This window comes from Pan troglodytes, chromosome 7 (genome assembly GCF_028858775.2).
Source record: "Pan troglodytes isolate AG18354 chromosome 7, NHGRI_mPanTro3-v2.0_pri, whole genome shotgun sequence".
NCBI classification, from domain to species: domain Eukaryota; kingdom Metazoa; phylum Chordata; class Mammalia; order Primates; family Hominidae; genus Pan; species Pan troglodytes.
In genome coordinates, this window is record NC_072405.2 from 81,389,080 (window position 1) to 81,415,704 (window position 26,625).

A 26,625-nucleotide genomic window follows, 5' to 3' on the forward strand; every position below is an offset into this window, starting at 1 on the left:
TCAATCATCATTGTATGTTAAACATGGAAGTATCTGCCAAGAGAGTTTGCCCATTAACCAAGTGTTAATGTGCTTTTGAAAATATTTCACAGACAAGAAGACAGCAGCTTCATATAAAAGTTACTAGTTTAGGAGCTGCTTTGGGCAAGGCCACTTCCTCAAGGATAAATACTGTGATGCAGTGTGGCGCTTAGTCACAAGTGAGAGGCAGTGTTCAGTGTGAGTGTGAACATATCATTTGACCTTTCTCAGCTTCCGTTGCCTCTCAGGCAATGTGGAATGCTAAGGCCACTCCTCTCAGGACAACAATGAGAAATGAAGAGGAGAGAAAAACAGATCATAAATCAATATATGTCACAGAACTTCTAATGGAAAGTGTTCTATGTTTGTACAAATAATTGATTTTAGAAATTCTGATTCTTTGATGTCATGCCTGGTAAGCTAGATCTTTGCCAATTTCAGTCTTGTGAGTCTGGGGCCACTTTGGTTTCCTAGGAACCAGCTGCCTAAAGATTGTCTCTGCTGAAGTCATATGTGGCATCTGGTAGCGCCCATGAGTTTAGCTAATTAATCTTTGTAGAATAGAAAAGGTTTCTACACAGTTAGATGTGAATTCCCTGCTGAATCTCCTCCTTCAGATGCCAAGAGGAAGCCTCTGTTGGAAGTCACTGCAGCCAAGTGGATTCTATCTGGTACAGGGTGTTTTGTTTATTTCCCACAGAATATGTTTTCTTTTATTCTGTTGGCCTTGGGAGTTGAGCTGTCTGCCGTAGTAGCTTTCTTACTTGTCTGTACAGTTGTCTATTCAGAGGCAGCTTATTATGTGTCTAGCTGCAGGTCTTTAGTTGGAAGGTGCTACTCCTTAGCTAGAACCTGTGAGCACTACAGTTTATCGGTCTGTCAACTCAAACTCCAACTTTACAAGTGAATGTGAGGCAGAGCCCGCTTATGTGACAAGCTGTAGTGGTGTAGTGAGTCTTCACTCCTCCCTGACTCTGCTGCTGAGAGGCAGCCCACAGGCTTCTAGGGAATGTCTGGCAACATTGTGCTGGTCACTTTCTATCCTTTGAACATTTAGACATTGCAAGAATATGTGACTAACAGAATTGAGATATTAGTTGATAGCTAGATTTGTTTTTCAAAGGATTTTTGACTGCAAGAATTGATGAGCTAAGAAAGTACTTAGAAGCACCTAGCCAGCCCATATTTACAGCAACTGAGATGTTTCAGCCATTGCTGGTGATCCTGTGGACTTGGGGAAAGGAGTAGGTTGCATAAGCATGACTTCCATCTATTAACTGTTTTTCAACCATGCTTGAGATTAATATTAAGTATAAGGCATTATATTAAAAATAAGATGTGTAAGAGCATCTTGTACCTCTCTAAGACTAGGCTGCCTACTCAGCCCTGGTGCTATGATGGTACTCCATGAGATGTCCCTGTCATAAAGTATATCATCCTGCACTATCACTGACCTGTGACTCACCTCTCTCCCCAACTAAAATGTAAGCACTTTGAGAGTAGTAATTTTATCTTTGCATCTCCAGCACCTAGCACTCTGCCTGATGTGTTGAAGATGCTAAAAAAAAAAAAAACAGAACAGATAAATGCATGAAAAGATAAATTAACATGTAAGAGAAAGGGAGTAAAGAGGGGAAAATAGAGAGAAGGTATGGAAGAAAGTAGAACAGAAGGAGGGAAGGTCATACAAACGTGAAGGTTATTGTTATTTAGTCTGAGCAGATGTTATACTAAGAGTTGTAACTTCATTTATCACCTTTAAGCTATGTGTTCACATAGTGTGTTCAGTTTTCAAATAAAGATTTAGCAAAATGATATCCCTTTATTTACTTTTCACTTACATTGTCTTTTTAAAATACAAGCCAACTAGATTCAAGAATTTTGACTTTGGCTTTGATGTGTGAGACAAAGTGTAGATAATTGACATACTCACCTCAACCAGGATGGACTTTCAACCAGGACATGCAATGAGTCTTCCATTCTTGACCAAACAGGAGGCAGCCTAGCATAATGGCTGAAAGCATGGGTTCTGCAATCAGATCTGAGTTCAGAGTCTACTCTACCACTAATTAAATATATACCTTTGAATATGTGATTTATCTGAGTCATCATTTCCTCATCTGTAAAGCAGGGATTATAATGACTGTGATATAGGACTGTCAGCAGACTCAATGAAGTTGTGCCTGTAAAGCATTCAGAATGGTACCCGGCACCCTGTAGACATGTTCTACATGTTGACACTCCAAAACCATCCCTTTCCAAGAAGGTAGTCATTAGGACAGCAAGGAAGAGGAGTGTTCTGAGCTGATCACCCCAAGCTGCAGTTTCTGATGTAGCCCCTGATTTTCGATGTAGCCCCACGTTTGGTGTGGATGACTCGAAGGCACCTGCTATGAGCACTGAATTCTTGGAGGTGGGAAGGGAGACAGGGTGGTTGGAGGGGGAAGCCTGACATTGAAGTGAACTAAATCTGTGCAAGTGGCTATTTTTGTCAGCCCAGCCACAGTGGGTGTGTGATCGGGCGTCTACTTTTGATCCAGCTCTTTTTATAGATGCTGCTTTTTCTTAAAGGCAACTCTCCTCAATCCTCTCCCAGGCTGCTGAGCTGATTTGGAAGATTGCTTACGGAGTATTTATCATCTGCAATCTGGAATAGAAAACATTTAGATTAGTAATTAGATACTCCTTTAAGATGTAAAAGCAGTCTCATTATCAACTGTAGCATAGATTCAGCGTAACGGTATTTTATCCATAAAGACTACAAACACAGCATTATCATTTCAAAAGTGCTTCATATTGTCAGCCTAGGCTCAACCTGTACAGGCAGCTTTGGTGAAAATAAGAGCCAACATCAGTACATCCCAGCAGCCGATTGTCTTTATTCTTATAATGAAACTTTGACTTCAACCGTTTCAAAATATGTCCCCATTATTATCACTCAGACTGGTTCACTTAGAATCCCCTAGCTCTTTCCAAAGAGCATGTATATGAAGTTACAAACTGTTGGATATAAAGGGAGGACATCTGTGTCATTTGGTGCTTTTAAATATTTTTTAAAGAATTGTCTGAAATCTTTCCTACCTGTATTGACACACTGAAAAGGTATTTTTAAGAAGCTGGATGCTACTATGATGCCTGAACTACAGGATCCATAATACGATACCAGGTGTGTCTCTGGTAACCATGGGTGAATATTCCCTGGGAGAAGAAAGCTGAATGAGGCTCATTGCCATGTCCCCTGAATGTCTTCAATACCAAGTAGACTGAACACTACGTCTTGAAAGAGGAAATCAGCGTCAGTCAGTGAAGGCGTGCTCTAGGGGATTACCTGGCTGTATGGTGCATGGAGCACCTCATAATAACAAGGAAGATTTTCGACAGCTTCAGATAAAGGTCAGCCGTTTTAGAAAACTCTGAACTCTTTTCTCCCTTGTTCTTCCCCACCAGGGCCAGGCAGGTGGTCCATGCAGGCTTGTGCTAATGAATTCGGCAGCTTGTACTGTAAGAAGTGCGTTTTCATTACTATGAACAAAACAGGCTGCAGGGGGAATTTGATAGGTGGCTTCCACTCAAAGGACAAGATGCATTTATCTGAAGGCAATTCAGTGGTTTATAATGGACAGCAGGGCCCCTTTGTCTCCTTGTCACAATCTTCCTGTGAGCATCACCATGATTCATAGTCAAATTATAGTCACTTTATACCAACCCAGCTATTTAAATCACAGACTCCCCAATCCACCGTCTTCACAATTCTAAATGGCATCCAGGAGTGAAGTTCCATTATTTAACACAAATTGTACAAATAAGAATTGGTCACCAGGAAGTGACTTTTTTGATTATTTCTTGTGCTTTGCTATAGATAAGTATTGAGGCTTTTAAAAGTACTTTGATTAGAATCACATCATTTCCCAGAAAGACATATTATTTTGCTCATAAAAGTCATTGTGTATCTTACCAAAAAAAAATGGCAATAATTTCCTATTTCCCACAAGAAATCTGTACATCACCCTTGATACTCAGCTCGGGTAAAGGTCTCACATGCAAAAACAGCTGAGGTGATAATGTAACAAGGTATTGTCTAGATCAGTGATTCTCAAACTTTACTGTGTGGTAATGTCATCTAGTACAATCGGCAAAAATTCAGACACTGAAGCTCATTCCTACTTCATCAAGGCTGGCCTTTCTATTCTGTATGTTCTCTCCAGGTATTAATACACATTGGACTAGCTAATTTTATTTGCTTAGTATATTAAGAAGAAGAACAATCCTGGTCTGTCTTTTGGGAGCAGTAGGGCACAGTTTGTGTAGGAATATGCATATAATAGACACAGTATGCATAGCAGTCTTTTACTAAATGGATTGCCAGTCCCTTCGTCTCTTGATTTGTTCAGATCCAGCATGATTGCTGTTAATGGATGTTGTTAAGATGTATCGCAGAAACTGGGCAGAGTGGGCCAAATTTCATCTTTCATATAAATTATAGCTTCCCAGTAAATCAAACTACAAGTTGATAGACAAGTTGTTTGATGATTGCTACTGCTTGGAGAATACGGTATGGAAACAATTTCCATATATCTATGCAGGCCCACAAGATTTTAATCTGTGATTCCAAAATTCCAACAACCTGAAAACTGAAATATTTCTCAAGTTTTACACCAAAACTCACTTGACAGCAAAACTTGGCCTGAACTGATGTGAGGCTACTAATAGCCTTTACTTATTGTATAATTACACAACTTAATGTGAATATTGAAACATTTCACTGAAAAAATATGAATGATTTGGATTCTCTGATGGCCATGTTACACAGATTCAATATATACAACCTATTGTCTCTCCATCATTTAAAAAAAAAAAAGCTTGAATTCTAAAATATATCTGGCCCCAAGATGTTTGGATATGAGGATGTGGACCAGAAATATATTATTCTATTTTGATGACAGAGAACTGGAGGACTTGTCTGCTACCTTGGTTTTATGCCAAGAGTTGTTATTAGCAAAATTCAACAAGATAATCAGTTTCCAAGGTTCATTAGTTGAAACCTAAAATGATTAACTCGTCTTAAGAATCCATGACAAGTGTTAATGTTCATTTATTACTCAACCGTGGATTCTCCTTACATTTGTTTGACAAGATGCCATGTTTGAAGCAAACAAAAAAAGAGTTTGCTTGGTTTTCAAATTCATTTCTTATTATCCCCTACCTTCCAGCCAACTCTTTCAGCACCCCCGCTTCAGTCTCTAACTAACAAGATACAAGGATAATGCATTCTAAATTAACTTAAAGTTTATAACTGAAATTGAAATGAAGGTAAATACAATGGTAAAAACTGAGCCAAGTTAACATAACATGTGATTAGTTATTTTGGAATGATGTCAGAGATTTCTTTGGGAGCACTCTACTGCAGCGGACCTCAACTGCTGAGAAATTTAGTATTATTCCTGCTATAGTAAATGTACTGGTGATTGCTTGGAAGATATGCTCCTTGAAAGAATATACATATATAAATATTTTTCTATCCTTGTATATACATTTATATATGTTACATGTTAACCTAAATAATTTATAATTGTGCTTTACAATTGTGCAGCATTGAAATGTAGTTGCTATTGTGTTTTTTTTTTTTTTGCTCTTTTGTTATGGTTGTTTTTATTTGTATTATTAGGCACACAAGAAACCAAGGTGACTGAAAATTTACAGTTAGTAAAAAATACTCTTTCTCAGGATATTTAAGCATAAAATAAGCTTTGTGAAAGAGTCAAATGATAGTTCTGATTTTTTAACATAAGCTTGGATTATAGTTTAGTTTGCAAATAATTTCTGAACTAAATAAACAGCAATGTACTTGCCTTCCACCTAAGGACCATTAGTTGTGATTGATCACATCTGGATTTTGCCAACTATATTAAGCAATAAATGCTCCTTATGGGCAAAATTGATAGCCTGTTCTGATTAAAATCTTGGCTTCAATTCAGAGTTACTGTGGGACAAGGTTACACCTTCACAGCTTGTAAACATGGCTACTTAGCAGTGTTCATTAATGCAAATTAGTTGAAGAGAAATGTTCTCAATAGTAGTATTTAAAGAGAATGTAGATCCTTCTGTGATGTTTTCTAGTACATAGCCAGATTCAATGTTTAGTTTCAACTATTATAATTGGCAAACTTCATGGCAGCATGGAAGACATCATGATTGAGGTATTGAGTTGCAAATTGAGTCCTCTGCGGTAAGATGGGAAGATTACTAAATTTATTAGTACTAACTAGTATTGGACATGGCAATGGGATGGACTGGGGCAACAGTTGAGGAGCACTGTCTTGCTGTAGGTTCAAGAACAGACAATAGTCTGCATTCCTTCTCCTCAGAAGAATACACAAAACTCAGTTCTTCATGGTTACAGAGCCTTTAACTCCTAACATTTGTTTTTCAGATTCCCTAGTTTTGATGGCATTTCTACTATAATTTAGAAACACCTCTATCAGGTACCACTAAAAAAATATCCGAATGAGATGCAGGATTTTCCTCATTTTGGAAATGGTGGCCCTAGACCCACTTTAGCCTTGCACCATGCATGTATAATCCAAGAATTTCCAGACTATTTATATCAAAAATATACCCTTTTACACAAATTGACATACTCTAAACCAATATAGTTTTCAGAGATTCTTTAAAAGAGTTCTCAACTTGAGGGGCTCTCTGAGAGATGGGGTTTGGGTAGCCCATGCTCTGTTATATGTAAGAATTGTGTATTTTCTCCTGGAAGATGATCCATAATGTCCACCAACTTCTCAGAGGCTCCATGACACCTCAAGAAAGGTTAAGAGCCCTCATTTTAGAGGAAATGGCTACCTACAATTTCTGAACTACAAACATGTATCTTTCTGCTTTTATTAGAAGTTTGTGCCGACCTTTAACTTACCCTGAACTCTGACTGTAGGCAGGAAGCCCCTCTGGGAATTGATCACCAAATCATAACCTGAGTGCTCATTCTATCAAAAGTGACTTCTAAGATTGTTTCCTGATGCTTAAAGGACTGTTGTCTAAGTTGTCTTCTAAGATAGCAACTGCCAGCCCCAAGTTTGTTTCCTCCTTCTCAGCTCTCTCCAGTGTTTGCGTCTATCCTTCAGAGCCAGCCCCAGCTATGTGTCACTGAATATGCCAATGCATTAATGTGGGGAGCCACATAAAGCCCTTTATGCCCTCTGCCAATCCCTGGGAGAAAAGCAAGTCATCTGTACTCCACTCCTTGCTGTCCTGCTGTAACTGCACACTGTTGGCATGTGGTGATTAAGATTAATTGGTTGCTGAGACTTGGTGGTTCTGGCAAAATGCAGCTCAGTACCAGGGCACAGAGGGTCAAGTTTGAGCATCCCTGGCAAGATAATAACACACTGAACCAAGAGTTAAGTTTAAAAGAGTTTTATCATATTAAGTAACATCTATCTTCTAGCCAGAGTTTTTCTTCAATAGGGGCATCTGGGAACATTTTGACATAGGATGTAGTTTTCATTTTGACATCAAGTTTAATAGGTTTTTTAAAAAATTATTTACATATTCCAACTATACCATTTATTAGGATTAAAAGATTCTTTTCTTTCTCTTTGAATTTACCTTTCAAGTAACAAGTGACTGATCCTGGCTTTAGGATATATTGTGGGTTTCAGTGTATCTGTTTATCTCACCCATATCCTATATGGTTTCATAGATATCACCCCATAATCACTCTGACCTACTATGTTCTCACTCAAAGTTTCTTCTTTTATAGTCAAATATTTCAACCCTCTGGAAGAAAATCTGCCTACCATCTGTCTCCTTCCAACCCCCACCCCCCAGAACTGGAATTCATTTAATAAATATTTATTGAACACCTATTATGTGCCACGGTTTCACATTAGGCACTGGGGACAAAAATATCAATGAGGTATGGAGCCTTACTCACTTTTTGAAAACTATGGTGACAGGGGAATTAGACGAGTAGAGAAGTTTTTCAATACTTTGTGAAATTGCTGGCATAGGGTTAAAGACATAGATACAATAGAAACAAATTGGAGGACACAAAACTTTTTAGGGAATAGAGAAGACTTCTTAGAGGAGAAAACTTTTAAAGAAACATGTAGGAATTAAGCAAAAGCGAGTGGAAGTGCATTTCAAGCAGAAGGAATGGTCTGGAGGTGCAAAAACAGATGATAAATCTGGAAAATTACATATGGTTTGGTAGGGCTGGGGCTTTGAGTTTATAGAAGAATGTGCTAGAAGATGAGCCTGGAAAAATAAATAGAGACCAAGAAAAAGGATTCCCTAAAACATGCCAAAAGATTTGGACTTTGTCCTGTAGATCAAAGGAAGCTTTGGAAGAAATAGAAAGGGTACTCAATCATCAGTTCTATCAGTAGTACCATATTGTTCACCCTTTTATTTTTTGTTCTGATTGTTTGATGGGAATTCTAACTTTCTAACTAAACAGAAGAGAGAAACCACATAAAGTTGTGCCATGTACAATACTGTACACAAAACAGACATTTAGTGAATATTTGCTGATTGATTTATTGGAACAGTACAACTGCTTCTAGATAGCTATACTTTGGGCCTAGTATAATGATGTAATGAATAGCATTTTGTAAATACTCTTCTGAGAGTTTCAGAGTCTGTCTGTTAAGAAAAAAAAATACTTCCTTGTGAACGTATGTGTTGTATCTTCTTCTTTCTAAATTTGCTTGATATTGATATTCTTTGAGCCTGGCTAATATTCAATGGTAGTTAAATTCAGATCAAGTTGAATTATTTGTATGATGTTTGAAATTGTGTCATATCAAACAGGTACTGTTTTTATTGACATATTGACACTGACCCAGAAGAGAAAATGAGGTGATCATTCCTGTAACAGATTCAGAACAAGATTTATGGCTAGTGGATATAAACAGGGACCCATGTGTTGAACACTAGGGCTCTTGGAACGCCTCAGATCAAGATTCAGCTCTCAATGTAACTGGCTAAGGCTTCAAGTTCTTCAATAAGAAATTGAGGCCACTGTCCCCTACTAAAAAGTGAATATGGCAGAGGAAGATACCCTATTAAGCCATAGTAGTCATTCATATCTCATATGAATAGGCTTATAAAACCCTTCCCAAAGAGCAAGTTCTCATGGGGAAAAGATGAGAGGCCCATGAACAAATGGCTGCCAAAAGGAAGGGGCAGAGCAGGAAAAGGCTTAGATGGAGAAATACAATCTTGACTTTCTTCACAATGTGCTTCCAGCCCTGAACTCTCCTTTGAATGCTTTAGTCTGAATTACAGCCAAAGAAAATCCCTCAGCCTATCTTTAAATCCTAAATACTGACCTTTCTTCTCACAAGATCTTATATTTGTCAATTCTTCCAACTACAATCAAGCATTTTGAAATTTATGTGACTTAACTATTTTTTAATATTGACAGGTAGAGATTTGCAGCAAGAGAAAAATGAATTATAAATTGTTCCATGGTTTACATCCTGAATATTGTAACTTTGGGTATTTTAATTGATGTCTTAGATGTCTCACAGTTTGTAATCTGTATTTCTCTACTCTCAAGACATGTTTACTTTTCAGATCCATTTTCAAACTGTGAACTGAAATACCGAAATACTGTTGATTACTAAAATGAAGAGTTTTCTCTTTCCATTATGTTTTAATTTCATGTGTTTTCTATATATCCCTTTTTGATTGTAATCTGACATTTCATAGAAGCTGATTCTGAACACATTGATTTGAAAGGAAGAAGACCAGATTTGGAGCCTGCCTTCCAGCCTTGTATTCTGCCACTTCCCCACGAGCACCTGGCTTGTGAACTACCTGCAGTTTCTAGAATGTTCCATGTACCTTTGTACTTAGGAGCCTTACCTTTGAAAACCTCCTTCTGCCCCCTGTTACCTGCTAAGTTCTTACTCAGCCTTTGATACTCAGTTCAAAATCAACTCTTTCTTTACTGCCCAGGTAGAATTAGTGACTCTCTTATCTGTGCATATATTTCTTTTATTATTATTATTATTTCAATAGATTTGAAGGAACAGGTAGTGTTTGATTGCATGGATAAGTTCTTTAGGTGTTATTTCTAAGATTTTGGTGCACTCATCACCCAAGCAATGTACACTGCACACAGTGTGTAGTCTTTTATTCCTCATTCCACCCCCTCACTCTTCCCCCTTGCCCCAAAGTCCATTGTATCATTTTTATGCCTTTGCATCCTCATATCTTAGCTCCCACTTGTAAGTGAGAACATATGACATTTGGTTTTCCATTCCTGACTTACTTCAATTAGAATAATGGTCTCCAATTCCATCCAGGTTGCTGCAAATGCCATTATTTTGTTATTTTTTATGGCTGAGTAGTATTAAACCACAATGCCATACCACCTTACTCTTGCAAAAATGGCCATAATTGGAAAATCAAAAAATAATAGATGTTGGTATGGATGTGGTGAAAAGGGAACACTTTCTACACTGCTGGTGGGAATGTAAACTAGTACAACCACTATGGAAAATAGTATGGAGATTCCTTAAAGATCTGAAAGTAGAACTACCATTTGATCTAGCAATCCCACTATTGGGTATCTACCCAGAGGAAAATAAGTCACTGTATGAAAAAGACACTTGCACGTGCATGTTTATAGCAGAACAATTTGCAGTTGCAAAAATATGGAACCAGCCTAAATGCCCATCAACTAACATGTGCTTATATTTCAAATTGTGTATATTTCTGCTACCCTGTTTTTACATTATATTGTTATGGTTTCAATGAAGGCTTCTTTAGATTTTGCATAGTTTAAAACTGTATTTGTTCACCATTGATCTTTGAATCCCATTCTTTCCGTCTGAGTAGAAGTTTCTCCTTCTTGAAGTACATTCTTTAGTAATTCAGCACAGGTCTGTAAAAATTCGTGTAGTCTTTTTCTGAACATGTTTATAATATTGCTTTCTCACTTGAAAAACAGTTTAGCTAGGTAGGGGTTGTCTTTGCTTAGGATTCCTAATACCATAAGGGTGGTATAAATTAAGACTTTACACCCATGGCTGGTGCAGCCTTGGGATTTCTATTTATCACTGGAGACACCTCCCACTTCACCACATTTCAGAGCCACAGGCAGAATACGCTGGCCTGCTGCCTCTCTGGCTGGCTGATCCCTCATGCCAGCTATGGGCATCCAGGTGGCCTCTAACTTCCCACACCACAAATAATGTGGTGATCAACCTCCTCATCCCCTTAGGTACTTGTATCGGAAGAACGTTTCCTGTCCTCCTGTGCGTGGAAGGGGCATTTTCTCCAGAGACCTGGCTTTCTGCAGCATTCTTCATCCCAGCTTCCACTCACATCTCACATCTCCCATCCTTGGCAGAGTGGGCCAGAGCCAATGCACGGGATCCTGCAGTCAGCCTATGACTTTACCCATGACGTCTGACGATAAATTCTTCTTTCAGACTTGGCTCTGTATTTTTAAAAAATGATAGCTACACTTTAACAGCATTTATAAATGTTGCCATTGGGGTTGGGGTGGAATCTATACCAGCTCTGTCCCATATGTTCCCAGGACTAGAAACATGGTATGGGCTATGTCTCACTCAGCCATGAGCACCTTTCAGGCAGATGACGACTCTTAGTCATATTTTATTTTTAATGAAGTGCAGTCTACATCCATAAATAAAAGAAAGAGGACATGGGCTCCAGGTGAAACCATGGATATGTCACTTACTAGTATTAGAATGATGGCCTCAGCCTGTTCATATATAAAATGAGGACCTTGAATTGCAGCTAAACATTCTGAAAGATATTTTCTAGCTGTAGTATATTATGACTTTAAGAAACATTAAGACAATTCCTTATGAAATGTTAGACACTAAAGTTGCCTGTCCATAATCGAGTTATAAATGTGGCAATATTCTAGGCAGTTATGGCCCAGAGAGAAAACACATGACTACTTGTGTGTGTCATCTCTAACTGTGACCTGTACCTTCCCTAGTATACGTTGAGTGTGTTGCAAAAGACTGCGTGTGTTTATCTAGAGAATAAATATTCAGGTGGAATGCCAATTTCCCTTTAAAAGCACATTCTTTATTTCAAAAGACTGTATTGGATGGCAGTTTAAAAGGGATCGCAGCTAGTTAAATTTAGGGTGTTGAACAAATTCCAATCCAAGAATAATCCTTGGCGCTGAGCCCATGGCATTTTTATTTGATTCTAAATTGGATAAATTGTAACTCATTTAAATTACTTGCTTTCTGTATTTTTTCTTCTGAGACAGGCAACCAACCAATGGTATTTTTTCTGTCTTTCACAAGACAGTGAAATTATGACATATTGTATATATACCATCACATTTCCTGTAAGTTTCACATATTATTATACAGATTCAACTATACTTTAAAATATGTCAATCACATCAGATAAAATCCTACTAAAACTTTGCCCTTAGAAAAATATGAGAAAATAATTGCTCCATGAGTCTTTTTCCTGTAGTTAAGATGGCCTTATATTTCATAATGTAGTTTTAGTGAATTCGGGAGCCCTAAGTCTTATTTTCCTATATATTTTTCACCAATTTCTTTATCAGATTTTGTATTCTTCTTTTTATTGGGCGGGGGGCTTTACTTTATGCTTCCAGAGAGACAATATTAACTTTTAAAAATAATATAAAAAAAGAAACCAGCCTTTTATCTATTTTGTTGAGACGGTTGAAAGTGATTTAGGGATACTATTTGAAATTGGGAGAGGATAGATCCATAAAGCCGGGAATAAGAGAAGACCAAGTGCAGGACTTTCAATGAGACCTAGTAGAGAGCAGAAGGAGCCACAGAAATGACTGCAGTTTGCTCTTTCATATGTGTATGTGACTCAGTTTCCACAGTTTCTTAAGAGAAGAAATGAGTATTGTGCATTTCCTAAAAGCCTCATACCACCTACCACAGTGAGCAGCACTTGGTGAATGCTATTCCACCATTCATCCAGTAATAACTGCCAGTTACTATTCCATGGGCCAAGGACACAGTGTAAACAAGGTAGCTGTAAAGCCCATGTCATCACAGTGCTTATGTTAGGGTTATTTGTGTGGGAGAGGTGGAGACAGAAATATATTTATAACAAAATATAGGAATAATATAATATCTGTAGCAGTAAGCCCTTTAAAGAAAATAAGCCAAGTAATGGGCTAGGAAGTAGCTCCAGGATGGGGCTAAATAGAGGAAAGATGGGGAGCCTTTCCACTCCCTCTGGATACCTCTGGAAGGAAGTAATACTGGAGCTAAACTGTCCATGCTGAGAAGGAACTGCCATGTAAATTGCTTAGGGCCGAGCATCCCAGAGAGAAAACACAAGTGCCAAGGACCTGAAGCGAGAACAAACTGAGAACAACTGAGCAGTAGTAAAAAGGCTAATGTGGCTGGAGCCTAATGCACAATGACAAGAAAAAGCCATAGGGGTAAGCCAGATCCTGAGGGCCCACAGCCAGGAAAGTTGTTTGAAATGTATTCTCTTTGCAATGGGCTTATAGGCTGCCCCACTGGATCCTGTGTGTCTTGTCCTTCCACTGCTGTGGCTACTGCCAGCTTTGCTGAGCTGCATGGTCCTGGTTGACAGAGTCCAAAGAGACTTAGGACATAGGCAGAAAGAACCCAGCACACTGCTACTGCAGCTCTCTCTTTCACCTCCTGAATTAAATGTGCATGTTGGGATCCCTCCACCTCCCTGATCCAGAGAGAACTGGTGCCAACTACCCACCCCACCTTGGGAAAGAAACCTAACAAGTAGAAAAGCTGCACTAATAAAATAAATCTGCAATAAGGAGTTTTTTTTATCCTAAAAATATGTGCAGTGTTAATTAGGAGAGAAGGAATGTAAGAGAAAATGAACATGCAAATTTTTAGGGCATGCATGCTCCTAGTTACCCAGGGGTTAAGGGCACAGTCCTCCATAAGACTGTCCTCATTTCAGACACCAGCCACAAATTCAGAGCCCCAGAGCCATGCTCACTCATGACCAACTGGCCACAAATTCAGGCATTCCTACTACCTTTGTAGGTTTGATAATTGACTAGAAAGAACTCATTGGAAGCACTGTGTTTGTGATTATAGTCTTACTGAAAAAAATACAAATTAGAACATATACACATAGGGCAAAATCTAGGGTGATTTCAACCATGAAACTTTCATCATTCCCCTCTCAGCACATTGATATGTGACAGTATGCAGCGATTTGCCAACCATGGACATTCAACCTGGGCTTCACTGTCCAGAGTTTTTAATGGGGTTTTATTAAATAGGCAAGACTGATTGGATAAGAGATCAGAAGGTTGATCTCTGATCTCCAGCCCCTGCTGCCCTCCCCAGAGATGGAGTTGATATCACCTGGCTTGGAGCTCCCACCCTTTAATCACATGGTTGGTCTTCCTGGCATAGCCAGTCCCCTTCCTGAGTCACTTCATTTGCATAAACTATCAGGCACCGGCTCAGAGGCCCACCATGAATAACAAAGACACTCTTATCACTCTGAAAATTTCAAGGGTTTAGAGGCTACCTCCCAAGAACCAAGGACAAAAGCCAGTCAAATTTTTGCTTGCATACTAAAACTCTCAAATCAGATTTGTAATCAATTATCTATTCTGTGTACTAGTCCTGAGTACAATTTAGGTTGCTTGAGTATTGCAGAAGCAGTACTTGTTGCTTGAATTTCATGGCAGGCTAGAGCTGTGGGATTTAAGGCATCATTATAAAGTACTACAGATTTTTGTTATTCATCCTAGGCATTAAGCACCCCTTTCCCAAGCAGTATTTCTGTGTGCTTCTTTCCTAGCTGACAAGCATCATGATGCTACTACCTCTCTCCTCTACCAAGTGCATGTTGTATATTTGCCTATACCTGGCAAATGTTACATTGGGCAGATGACATCAATATTATGAAAAGTGGTGAGAGAAAGGCAACCCTAGCTTGTCCTTTTGTCCAATTGAAAGTGGTCATAAATAGAACCTCAATGTCCTTAACATTTAGAACCAGAAGCTGCTGAAAACTCTTTAAAATGTTCTTGTCTACTAAAGAAAAGACACCAACAAACAAAGAAATATGAAACAAACCTGGGTGACTCAATGGGGAGATCATGCAGAGAATTTCATGTCTGACGGCCTAATGGTCTGGGAGACATGTGGCTTCATCTACTGGTTTTCCAGATGACCTTGAGCGATACACAGAAACTCTGCCTTCTGTGCTTCCCGACATGTGTGACAGCTGTAAGGTACAGCCTCAGAATGATTGCACTGCTCTTTGAACGGCTGCAATATATCTTTCTGTGATTGCTGGGCCTGCACTGACCTGAAGAACTCTGTGGGAGATGATGGCCACATGACGGCTAATTTGAGGTGGAGAGCCACAAAATTGAATCACCCAAATGTTTCCAAGCAGTGCGTAGACCAACCATCCAGAAAACTAGATTTTCTTCAAACTAAATTTTATTGTCTTGGCGCCTCAGTTTAATACCCCTTCTCACTATTCCAGTTCATTCCAAGTGAAGGTTTTTCTGATCACAATTCCTGAGGAAATCTGATGTCATCTTAATGAGTTTAGTGGGGTGTTTTAAAAGGGTACCTGGGATTTGTTTATTGAGATGTAGAAAGACAACCAACATGGAAATGATTGTCATGAAAGAAGTTTTTTTATACTCCCAGATCCCTAGAAATGGGAGGCATGACACATATTTCACCACCACAAAGGGAAGCCCCAGGGGCTGTCAGGAAGCAGAGGGAGAGGGAAGAAACAGGAGCAGGAGCCATTGTGGTTTCTGCCAAAGGAACGGGCAAGGCAGGGCAAACAGGTTTAGTACTGGCTAGTTTGAATAATTTCAGCGGGCTCTGGGAAAGAGGAGCTGTCCCTAGTTGCATGGTGCCTGGCCCCATGGTGATTAGGGCAGATGGACAGTGAGTGGCCCAGATCGTAAGAGCTTGAGCTCCATAGAGGAGGTGGTTGGGGGTATGGGCTCTGACTGGTTGGTTTGCACATGAAAGGCAATCTCCAAGACAAGTTGTGTACTGTCTGTGACAGAGGCAGTCCCTCCAGGGTCAGTCCTTCCAGGTCAGCAAGGTCTCAAATCTCAAAGTGTTACCAGAAAGGGGTCCCAATCCAGACCCCAAGAGAGGGTTCTTGGATCTCTCACAAGAAAGAATTTGAGGCAAGTCCATAGAGTAAAGTGAAAGCAAGTTTATTAGAGAAGTAAAGAAACAAAGAACCTAATTTATTTCCTGAATTAGAGATTCTGTAGGTTCTGTATCAATAAAACCCCTTGACTTTGCAAATCCAAAGTCTGAAACTACAGTAAGAAAATATATTTCTGAAAGAATACTGTGATTATTTCTAAAAGCAAAGGAAACGAACAAGATAATTGTCAACTTACCGTAATATTGTCATGCTTAGCATAAAGTGCAAACCTAGATGATGCAGTTTTTATTTTAGAGAGCAATTGAAATTATATGTTGACACCTTTTTATCCACTCAGTCAAATAAAGCAACTGCAGTTTTCTTCTGTTTAGGAACAATCTGGTGCTTCCATCTTCAAAACTGCTATTTACTTATCAACAGCTTTGTTCAGCTCCCCTGCTCTTTGGTCAAGTGTGAAATTAGAATGAAAACAGGGTGGTACCCACAGATAGTAAGATAATAAAAAAAGGCAAAGAAGGAGTAAATAAGGTGATTAGAAGAAATAAGCAATATAATTTAAAAGTGGACATGGATTACCTTAATTTAACATGAGTTTAATTTTTATTGTTACAACTTCTTTGAACATCCTGCATGTTAATTTCCTCATCGGTTCAAGTCTCATTGACCTGAAAAACGTGAAGTATTTTTTTTCCTTCTGAAGACACTTACTGAAGTAAATGTAGCCTCTAAGATGATTTTATGTCATTCAGCCTTGTTCTATCAGATAAGCTTCAACAGACCTCCCAGCCTTTCTCTGTTCTGGATGATTGCACACCAAATCCATTAGAGGAGCAAACTGTCATTGATTCATTTTATAATATTGAATTTTGTCATGATAAATCTCATGCTATTTTTATTTCAAAGATCTGTAAGCATTCAGTGCTTTGAGGGGAAGGGTCTTAGAGAAGAAGGATGAAGTTAAGTAAATTAATATTTTTCCAATCCTACTGAATTTACAGAGTACTGAACTCACTTTGGTTTTTTTTTTTTTGTTTTTTGTTTTTGAAATTAGAAGCCAAAAAACATGGAGTTTTATTATAATGGTTTATTCGTTTTAAAAATCTCTGATTTTTTAAATTTTATTTTTATAATTTATTTACTGTTTCTTACTTTTATTGAGTGACAACAATATTATATACTTATTGTGTACATGATGTTTTGAAATATGCATACATTATGAAATGGCTCAGTGAAGCTAATTAACATATGTATTACCTCACATACCATTTTTTTGCAGTGAGAACACTTAAAAATCTATTCTCTGCAATTTTTGAAACACAATACATTGCTATTAACCACAGTCACCGTATTATTCAATAGATGCCTTGAACTTATTCCTCCCGTCTAACTGAAATTTTGTACCCTTTGACCAACACCTCCCAACACCCTTCCTCGTAATGGTTTTTTCTGATGTACATAATGTGTATAGTACTCCAGAACCTCAGGGTCTTTTCTAGTCCACTCATAGATTCTACTCTGACCAATCATTTTCGTTTTCATTTTATTTATTTATTTATTTTTTGAGACCAGGTCTCACTCTGTTGTCCAGGACAGAGTGTGATGATCACAGCTTGCTGCAGCCTCCAACTCCTGGGCTCAGTTGATCCTCATGCCTCACCCTCCAGAGTAGCTGGGACTATAGGCACATGCCACCGTGCTCTGCTAATTTTTTTTTCTTTTTAGAAGAGACGAGGTCTCAGTCTCATTATGTTTTCCAGGTTGGTCTCAAGCTCCTGAGCTCAAGCAGTCCTCCCACCTCAGCAAGGGATTCCAAGAGTGACCCACTGTGAGTGGCCTGACCAGTCATTTTCTCTGAGAGTGTGAAAAAAATGATTTTTAGCTGGTGAATGTGTTTTTATGATAAGAAATGATCATTGTATTTTTATGGACTCCATAGATAATGTCCTTTGCCCATCTCAGCAAAGGAACAAGAAACTATTTTTAAACATAAATATAAATACTTATAAGCCAACCTACTTATTATTGCCTGGAACTGTTCAGACAAGAGAGGTAACATTTTACACCCAAAAAACCATGATATTGCTTTAAAAGATTTTTTTACTATGTAATATTTGGCATATACAAAAAAGTAATATATATATATAATATAACATATATTACTTTTTTGTATATGCCTATATATTTGTATATATACAAATATTATATATATTATATATAATATATAATATAATTATATATACACAATATAATTTTGTATATATTATATAATATATATTATATAGTATATATTATATATAATATATTATATATTTTACATATAATATATAATATATATTATATATATTACATAATATATATATATTTTTATATATATATACATCCATGTTTTAAAACATAATAATAAATTAAATACTCATGAACCAACCAAACAAATGAAGGTGTAGAATATTAGTAATATCTATGTGCCCCTTCCCTGCCTCCCCACACTCACAGAGGTCCACTAGAGTGAATTTTGTGTTTATCAAAGATTTTACCATCTATATTTACAGACTTAAACTACATACTCCTTAGCTGTGCTTCTTGTTGAGCATTATAAAAAGTAACATCATACATAGTGTCATAGTGACTCTACATAGTCACAACTGTATATAACCTTCTGTGACTTGCTTTCCTCCATAACATTATGTGTCAAATATTGATCTATTTTGTTACATGTCACTGAACTTCATTCATTTTTTCCTATTGTACAGCATTCTCTTATATGGACATCACAATTTACCTGTTCTCCCAGCAGTGGATATTTGTGTTGTTTCCAGTCACTTGCTGTTATCTCAGTGCTTATAAATGATTGTTTCTCTTACACCCAGGAATTCCATTCCTGGGTTATGGGTTATGCTTATTATGCTCACCTGCACAGTTGAATTTCAAATTGTTTTTCAAAGTGGTTAGACCTCCTTCTCCTTCATCAGCAATGTATCCCATTGGTCCTTTGTATGTCAAACTTAGCAGTCTAAGGAATAATTAATGTTTGCATCACTGAACTGATTGGGAATACTTGTTTCTGTGAGTTACTTACTTTTCAAGGTCTCCAGAGGAGACTTTCAGGCCTTAGTAAGGTCATTACAGCACATTAATTTTGCCTTCTGGGTTTCTTTACTTGGTTTTACTTTAGTTTGCTCACAGATGCCCCTTCCAACCAAGCACCAGGTGCTTAAGGTTTTCTTCCATAATTAGTTCCATCAACAGTTTTTGTTTTTTGTTTCCTGAATACACGTGCGTTAATGGCTACGTGTACTTTCCTACTTATAAAGGGCAATAACCACCTTATCAACAATAATAATATTGACTAACATTTATAAAAATCAAATGATATCAGTCACTCACTTATCCTTCTCTCCAGTTTCAGCCAGGAAACAAGTGAAATCGAGATATGATATCGCATTTCTGCTTGTAAAATTGTGTTGGAGAAATGGAAAAACTTGGCCCCATCCTTATTCAATCTGTCTCCAGTTACTCCTGGAGAAACCTAAGAAGGCTACCCTGCCTGTATCAGGGGTCAGGCCCTGACTTGAGACTATCACTTGGTAGCAAGAAGCTAAGGAGGAAAGGATATTCAGCTTCAAGGGATGCAGGTAGGAAGCAGAAGACAGAGACAGACAGACAAGAGTTGGAGACTTAGGATCCCTACATTTCAGTGTAGCAACCCCACCTCTGGAAGCCATGGCCCATTGCAAGCCAGACTCACCACAATCACATAGCTCATCCCTCTTCCTATGGAGGAAATGGACCACTCTATTAAACACTCTATATACATTATCCTATTTAATTTGTAAAACATTCTTATGCATGGATATTAATATTTCATTACAATGTTATAGATGAAGACACTAAAAGATTACAGACATACTGATAATTTCATAGCTAAAAGTGATAGAGCTGAAATTTGAACTCAAGTCTATTGACAACAGAACCCAAAAGTTTAGCCTCTTCCCTATACTGCGTCTTCTTAACAGGAACCTTCTGGAAACCCTGCCTTCATTCAGCAAACTAACTATGCTAAGGTAAAGACCTGGCACCAAGGCAAGTCATAAGGAGATGCCTCAGGACTTCTTGGTTCCCCTAAAAATATATATTGTGCAATCGTCTTTGACTTCAGAATTCCAAATTCAGCATTGAAAAACTAGTTTAGTAATGTTTCCACTTAGACATTTTAGTACTTAATTAAATGAATACCCATGTGAGGCTTATTATGTGCCTGGCACTCTTTGGATTGCCATCTGAGCCCCCACCTACATGCACATGTACACACATGAACACATATACACATATGCCCATACACACACAAAATGAAAAAAAGACATATTGCCCACCCTCAAGAAGTTTGAAAGCTAATGGAGGCCAGGAGGGAAGAAGGAGAAAACATTTCATCCAACAACTTTAAGTGTCTTCTTTAGACAGAGCGAGGCCTGTGGTGTACCTGGGAGAAACATGAAGAAGGAGATGGATGCAAGAAATATTCAGGATTCAAATGACTGCGTAGCCCAGTGCATACTGGTGTGATAGAAGTGAATGGTGAGGTCTGGGTGAACTCCCCACTTTCAGGCTTGGATGGCCAGGTGGTATCATTTGCCAGGAAAAAGAATAAATGGGGGAAGAATAGGTTTAAGGGAAACATGGTTAGTTAAATAGACAAGTGTGAAAATGGCTGTAAAATAAAGCCACCATGAAAGATGATCATAAAACTCTGTAGCTATTACCATAGAAGCTATGATAGTTAATTTCATGTGTCACCTTGACTGGATCAGAGGTACCCAGATGTCTAGTTTAACATTATTTCTGGGTGTATTGGTGAGGTGTTTCTGGAGGAGATTAGTACTTACTCCGTAAAGTAGATGGTCCTCTTTAATGAGAGTGGGCATCATTTAACCTATTGAGGGTCTGAATAGAACAATATGCAGAGGAAGGAATTTGTCCTTCTTTTCTCCCTCACTGCTGGAGCTGGGACATCTCTTCTGATCCTCTACTGCACTCAGACTGGGAGTTACACCATTGGCTCCTCTAGTTCTCAGGCCTTCGGGCTCATACTGGAAGTACACCACCAGCTTTCCTAGTCTGCCTTGTTCAAGGAGCTTAGAGTCTAGTCCAACTTGTAGATGGCAGGTCGTGGGATTTCTCAGCCTCCATAATCACATGAGCTAATTTCTTATTTTATATGCATATATCGATATAGATATATTTCCCATTGGTCTGCTCTCTGGAGAACTGTGAATAACACAGAAGCTAAGGGCTTTTTACCAAGATAAATGATCATTACTCCAATTTCTAATCCTTCCAAGATATCACACACACTCTACTCAGGTTCTTCCAAGACACTGTTCACTGAACTCTCAGACAGGACACCTAAGCTCTCATGTGTTCCCATTTGCTTCCTTCTAGAATATCATAAAATCAGTGCTGACATTTAGATGACATATTTCCATTTTTTTAGCTTCTGAGACCTCAGTCTATGAATCAAAATGTTAAGCACTGAAGGAGAGATTCTGTCCTGAATATGTCAAGCTGACAACGTGAGGAAATATGCATTCTTCTTAAGACTGCTGTATTTTCTTCTTTTAGAGGTATCTGGATAGCAAACCTGGATCTTTGAATAGAGTTGAATAGATTTTTGTTGGTAGGAGTGGTGGTAAAAATCCATGTTTTCTTCAGAACATTAATTTTCATTCATTCATTGTTTCCTTTGACTTAAAGTCTTTAGTTCTGCTTACTAATGAGTTTATGTTGATACCACAATATGATATTAAATATGTGACATAACATCATAATGATCATTTTAGCAACATCAGTTTTATAATAGTACAATCGAACACATTTTTATTTAGCAACTCTTATGCCTGGCAATATAGTAGTGAATCAGGCAAGCGCAGTGTCTGCCTTGTTCAAGGAGCTTATAGTCTAGTCCAGAAGAGTCATTGAAAAAGTAGTTGCAGCTGGGTTGAGAGTTACACACTGGGAAGTACAGAATGCTATAGGAACCTGGAAGAAGAGGATGTAACCAACTGAGTAGCTTGTCAGTAGCGAACAGCTTTTATTTGACCCTCATATCAACTATGTGCAATAGGTTATCCCATTTTAAGTTTGAGAAAGCAGGCTCCATGAGCTTGATAGACTTGCCTTCATAGTTAATAAGTGTTCAGGACTAGAATCAAACCTTTTGTTCCAATCCGCAAGCTCTTTCCACTAAACCACTGCAGAATAGCAATCATGATTTAGAAGAAATTAATCCTAGATATGGATAAAAGTGAGTATTAGTCACTAGCCAATCAAAATTTAGCCTTAGAAACTCTTCCTTTTTCCTCTCTAGTCATCCAACAGAACACACATTAAGCAATATGTTCTTGGTGATTTTCTGCTTATTTGAATCTGTGAGAACTGGATCTGGAGTCCTGCAGCATTGCACCTGTTGGGTGAGGGGAGGCGCCTGCAGTTCAGGTACTGCCCATGTGGAGCCTGAGAACAGAGTCTCCCTGGGAAAGTACAAAGACAGATTGGCTCCTGGCAAGAGCTTGGCCTGGAACTCCCTTAAGACTCATCAAGCCCACTCTGAACTGGAGCTATCAAGTTTGAATAGGTGCATGGAATCACTACTGGAGGACTCTGAAAAATAAATTGTAACAGGCCAATTGGGGAACAAGACCAGAACCTGAGGTACCACTATGGCAGTTTCTCATTTTCCTATGGAATTTCACAGCCTGGAATCAAGGAAGCCCAAAGCCTGGAAGGGGACCTTGAGTATGGACAGAGAGAATGCCAGGAGAAGCCCCCTAGGTCTAACTCAAGACATGCAAAAGGGAAAACCAATGAAATTTTTTCCTCTCAATTATTTGCCTGAACTCCCAGACAGTTCCATTGCAGCAGCCACAACAGGAGTCTAGTCTGCAGGTCCCTAAAACCCTGAGGGAGGGGACCCTTCCATTGTAATTCAAGGAGCTGTAATCCCAAAAGGGTATGGAAGACCTACCACCTCTCTGCCCTCTTGCTTAGCCCTGAATGTAGGTGCAGTTGCAGCAGAGTTGTGGCTAGACCCCAGCTTTTCGGCTGTCTAGAAGACAGAAAATGAATAATTTAGACTTGAGTAAAATTTATAACTGTTATCTTGCAGAAATACTGTTAAGAAAATAAAAAGACAAACTGTGGTCGAAAAGTAAATGTTTGCAATTCATATATCTGATGAAGGACTTGTGTGCTGAGCATTTAAAGAACTCTTAAGACTCAGGAGTAAACACATTCAGTTGAAAAATCAGCAAATCAGAAGAATTCCATGAAATTTATATAAGTCCGCCCTCAAGGAGAGGGAGCAGAACTACCCACTCCTTGAGTGTAGGTTGTGCATAATGACTTCCTTCCAAAGAGTGCACTATGGAAAGGGGGAGGGATAACTTTACAATGGAGAAGCCTGACACACACCACCTGAGCCAGATGATCAAGGCCAACATCAACAGTCGGTAGAAGATACTCTTGGTAAGATATGATGGGAATGGCATTTTTCCTCTGTGGCCTTCCTCCCCCAAACCCACAATCTCAGTCTAATATTTAATTAGAAAAACATGAAACAGATTTCAATTGAGGGGTGTTCTATAAAATAACTGACCAGTACATCTTAAAATTATTACAGTCATCAAAAAAACAGGGACGTCTAAGTAACTGTCACAGCCAAGAGGCCTAAGGAGACATGATGACTAAATGTACTGTGGTATCCTGGATGGGATGCTGCCACAGAAAAAGGACATTAGGTTAAAGGAAAGGAAATCTGAATTAAGTGTAGACTTTAGTTAATAATGATGCATCAACATTGCTTCATTAACTGGAACAAATGTACCGTATTTTTTATGCAAGATGTTAATCACAGGGGAAACTGAAGACATGATGTAGAGGGACTCTACAATATATGCAAATTTCTTACAAATCTAAAACTGTTCTAAAAAATAAAGTTTATTTTCTAAAATTACATTTAAAGGCAAAAGAAATGGCAAACGATTTGACCAGACACTTCTTCAAGGAGGATATATGAATGGCAAATAAGCACATGAAAAGCTGCCCAACACCTTTGCTCATTAGGGAAATGCAAGTTAAAACCACAATTAGATATTACTACACAATACCCGACAGTACACAATTCTAGAATCCAAGAGGTCTTAGTTGTCATTTGTACCCAGTGTGCTTACGAATGAAGGATTGCTGCTTGTTTTACAAGGCAACTGTTTTGGCTTTCTTAAGCCAAGAGAAACTTTCCATTCTTGAAAGTTCATTGGCAAGGAAAACGGTTCCCCCACCACACCCAACTCCCTACTCACTACAACACCTCCCTGTGTGCAGGACGGGTATAGGAACCGGTAGCATCTTCATCCTGCAGGGAGGCTGGCTGGGGAAGCTGTGTCCAGGAGTCCTGCCAGCTTGGGAAAGCTGGCTCCTGTAGCCCTCCTCAGCTGTACATATGATGCTGCTTTCTGGCCATGACTACCAGAAAAGGTCTGGATCTTCTCACAGGTGGATCAGTCGAGAAGTGGTCTGTATAAGCCTCATGTGCCAAGAAAAGCCCAGCTCATTGTAGTGGGAAGGACTCCATGGGGTCCGCAGTCAGGAGCAGGCTCTGAAACACCTGGAAGCAGGTCACAGCCTTCCACAAAGCAGGAGCCCTGTGACACCACACAGGCTAGTGAGTTGCTAGGAGCAGTGGCTCCCTCTCACTTCCTGCCATTGCTGCTCTATCCCTCCCTTCCTGTCTCCCTATCCCCTGTCCCATCACACTGCCCCAGTCCTCAATTATCCTCCACTCTGAGTCTTACCTCTGTGATATCTTATACCAGTATCCTATGTCCTGTATATGAGCTTGGGTTTTATGTGACAGAGGTAGTGCAAAGACAGTGATTGGAACAACAGTTTAGACCCATGGTTCTTGACCTTGGCTACATACTTGAATCACCTATGGAGTTTTTAAAATTCCAATGCCTAGAACTGCCCTGGCTAATTATAACATATTTTGGGAAATTGGGAGCCAAGCATCAGTATTTTTCTAAAGCTTCCTAATTGATTCCAATGTTTGGCCAAGCTTAAAAAGCCACCAATTTAATCGAAAGCACAGTAGAGGAAAGTAGGGAAGTTATTGGTCTAGCTATAGCCTCTGGCCCTTCTTACAGCTCAGTTGGAAAGTTCCTGCAGTAGGTCAGGTAAGAGGATAAGAACAGCAGTAGTGATGAAGAGGTGGGACAGCTTTGAGTGATCATGAAAGGTGGGATCAGCAGACCAGAGCTTTCAGGAGTCATTGAATAGGGAGTCAAAGAGGGGTCTAGAGGAGGCCATGCATTCAGATTTTATTAAATCAGTATAAGGAAGGCAGGAAGATGAGGAAAATGGTTTTGGTTGTGGACATGTTGGATGTCACATAATTCTGGAGCTATCCAGGTGGCATTGTCAGATGCTTAGAGGAGAGTTGGGCCAGAAATATAATTTGGAAATCATTGGCAGAGCATGATACTTAGAAGCTTGGGAGTCAATGAGATTATCTTAGGAGAGCAAGTGGAGTGGAAAGGACAGAGCCTTGGGGAGCGCCAATGTGCTTAATGGGAGGGCAGAAGAAAAGCCAGCCAAGCAGACTGATAAAAAGAGAACCATGAGAACTGTCATGAAAGACAAAGGAGCAGACAGTTTCAGGAGGAGAACTCAGCAGGTCCAAGGCTGCTGCTAGATCCAGTATGGTGTCTATTGAATTGGCAATGTGAAGGTCAATGGGGACTTACACTAGAGCATTTTAGCTGACCACAATGGGGTTGGAGAGGGAAATGAGGAAAGGGAGACAGCAAATATAGATTACTCTTCTGAAAAACATGGCTGTGAATGGAAAGAGAGATGCTCAGTGGTACCTGGAGGAAAAGGCAGAATTCAGGGAGGAATTTTCTTTATCTGGTGAATTTATAAGGTATAGGGAAAGAGATTGAAACTCTTACCAATAAAGAGATTGAAACTCCAAGAGAGAGATGGGTAATTGATACATCAAGGATCCTTAGTGGGAGGGAGGGATAGGTATTTAGAGATAGTGGAACTTTGAGCACAAGGGACCCCTTTGTTTTATTTATTTTATGTGCGTGTGTGTGTGTGTGATCCTAGAGAAACAAAAAGGGTTTCTTGAGGGAAGATTATGGTATCAACACACTTTTATTTGAGCCTCCTTGTAGAAGGCCAGGGTTGGCACAATGGGGGCTGATGCTGAAGTTTGGGCACTGACAGCAAAGGAAAAGTGAGACTTTCAGGAACAGAGGAGCCAAGATGTGAGCACAAACCAAATCCCAAGAAGTGCTGAGCTTCAAAGTTGAGGAAATCAAGAGTGGTCTTCAAGTTCAAAGGTTACAAGTGGGGCCAAGATTACGATACCAAGCCAAGGCC

At 39.0% G+C, this 26,625-nt stretch overlaps 1 protein-coding gene and 1 long non-coding RNA gene across 3 annotated transcripts in view; one reads left to right on the forward strand and one right to left on the reverse strand.

Annotated features, from left to right (window-relative positions):
• KCNB2 (potassium voltage-gated channel subfamily B member 2) overlaps positions 1-26,625 on the forward strand; it is a 397,881-nt gene that overhangs the window by 196,897 nt on the left and 174,359 nt on the right. The gene's annotated exons all lie outside the window — the stretch shown is intronic.
• LOC107976338 (uncharacterized) lies at positions 17,750-24,845 on the reverse strand. Of its 2 annotated transcripts, none has more exons than XR_010159604.1 (6): positions 24,548-24,845; positions 23,207-23,283; positions 22,360-22,470; positions 21,069-22,221; positions 19,098-19,198; positions 17,750-18,039 (listed from the first exon to the last, which is right to left on the reverse strand). It is a non-coding gene; the product is annotated as an uncharacterized LOC107976338 (long non-coding RNA). The 2 variants fall into 2 exon arrangements; XR_010159605.1 differs by having other exon boundaries at positions 23,207-23,287; positions 24,540-24,845.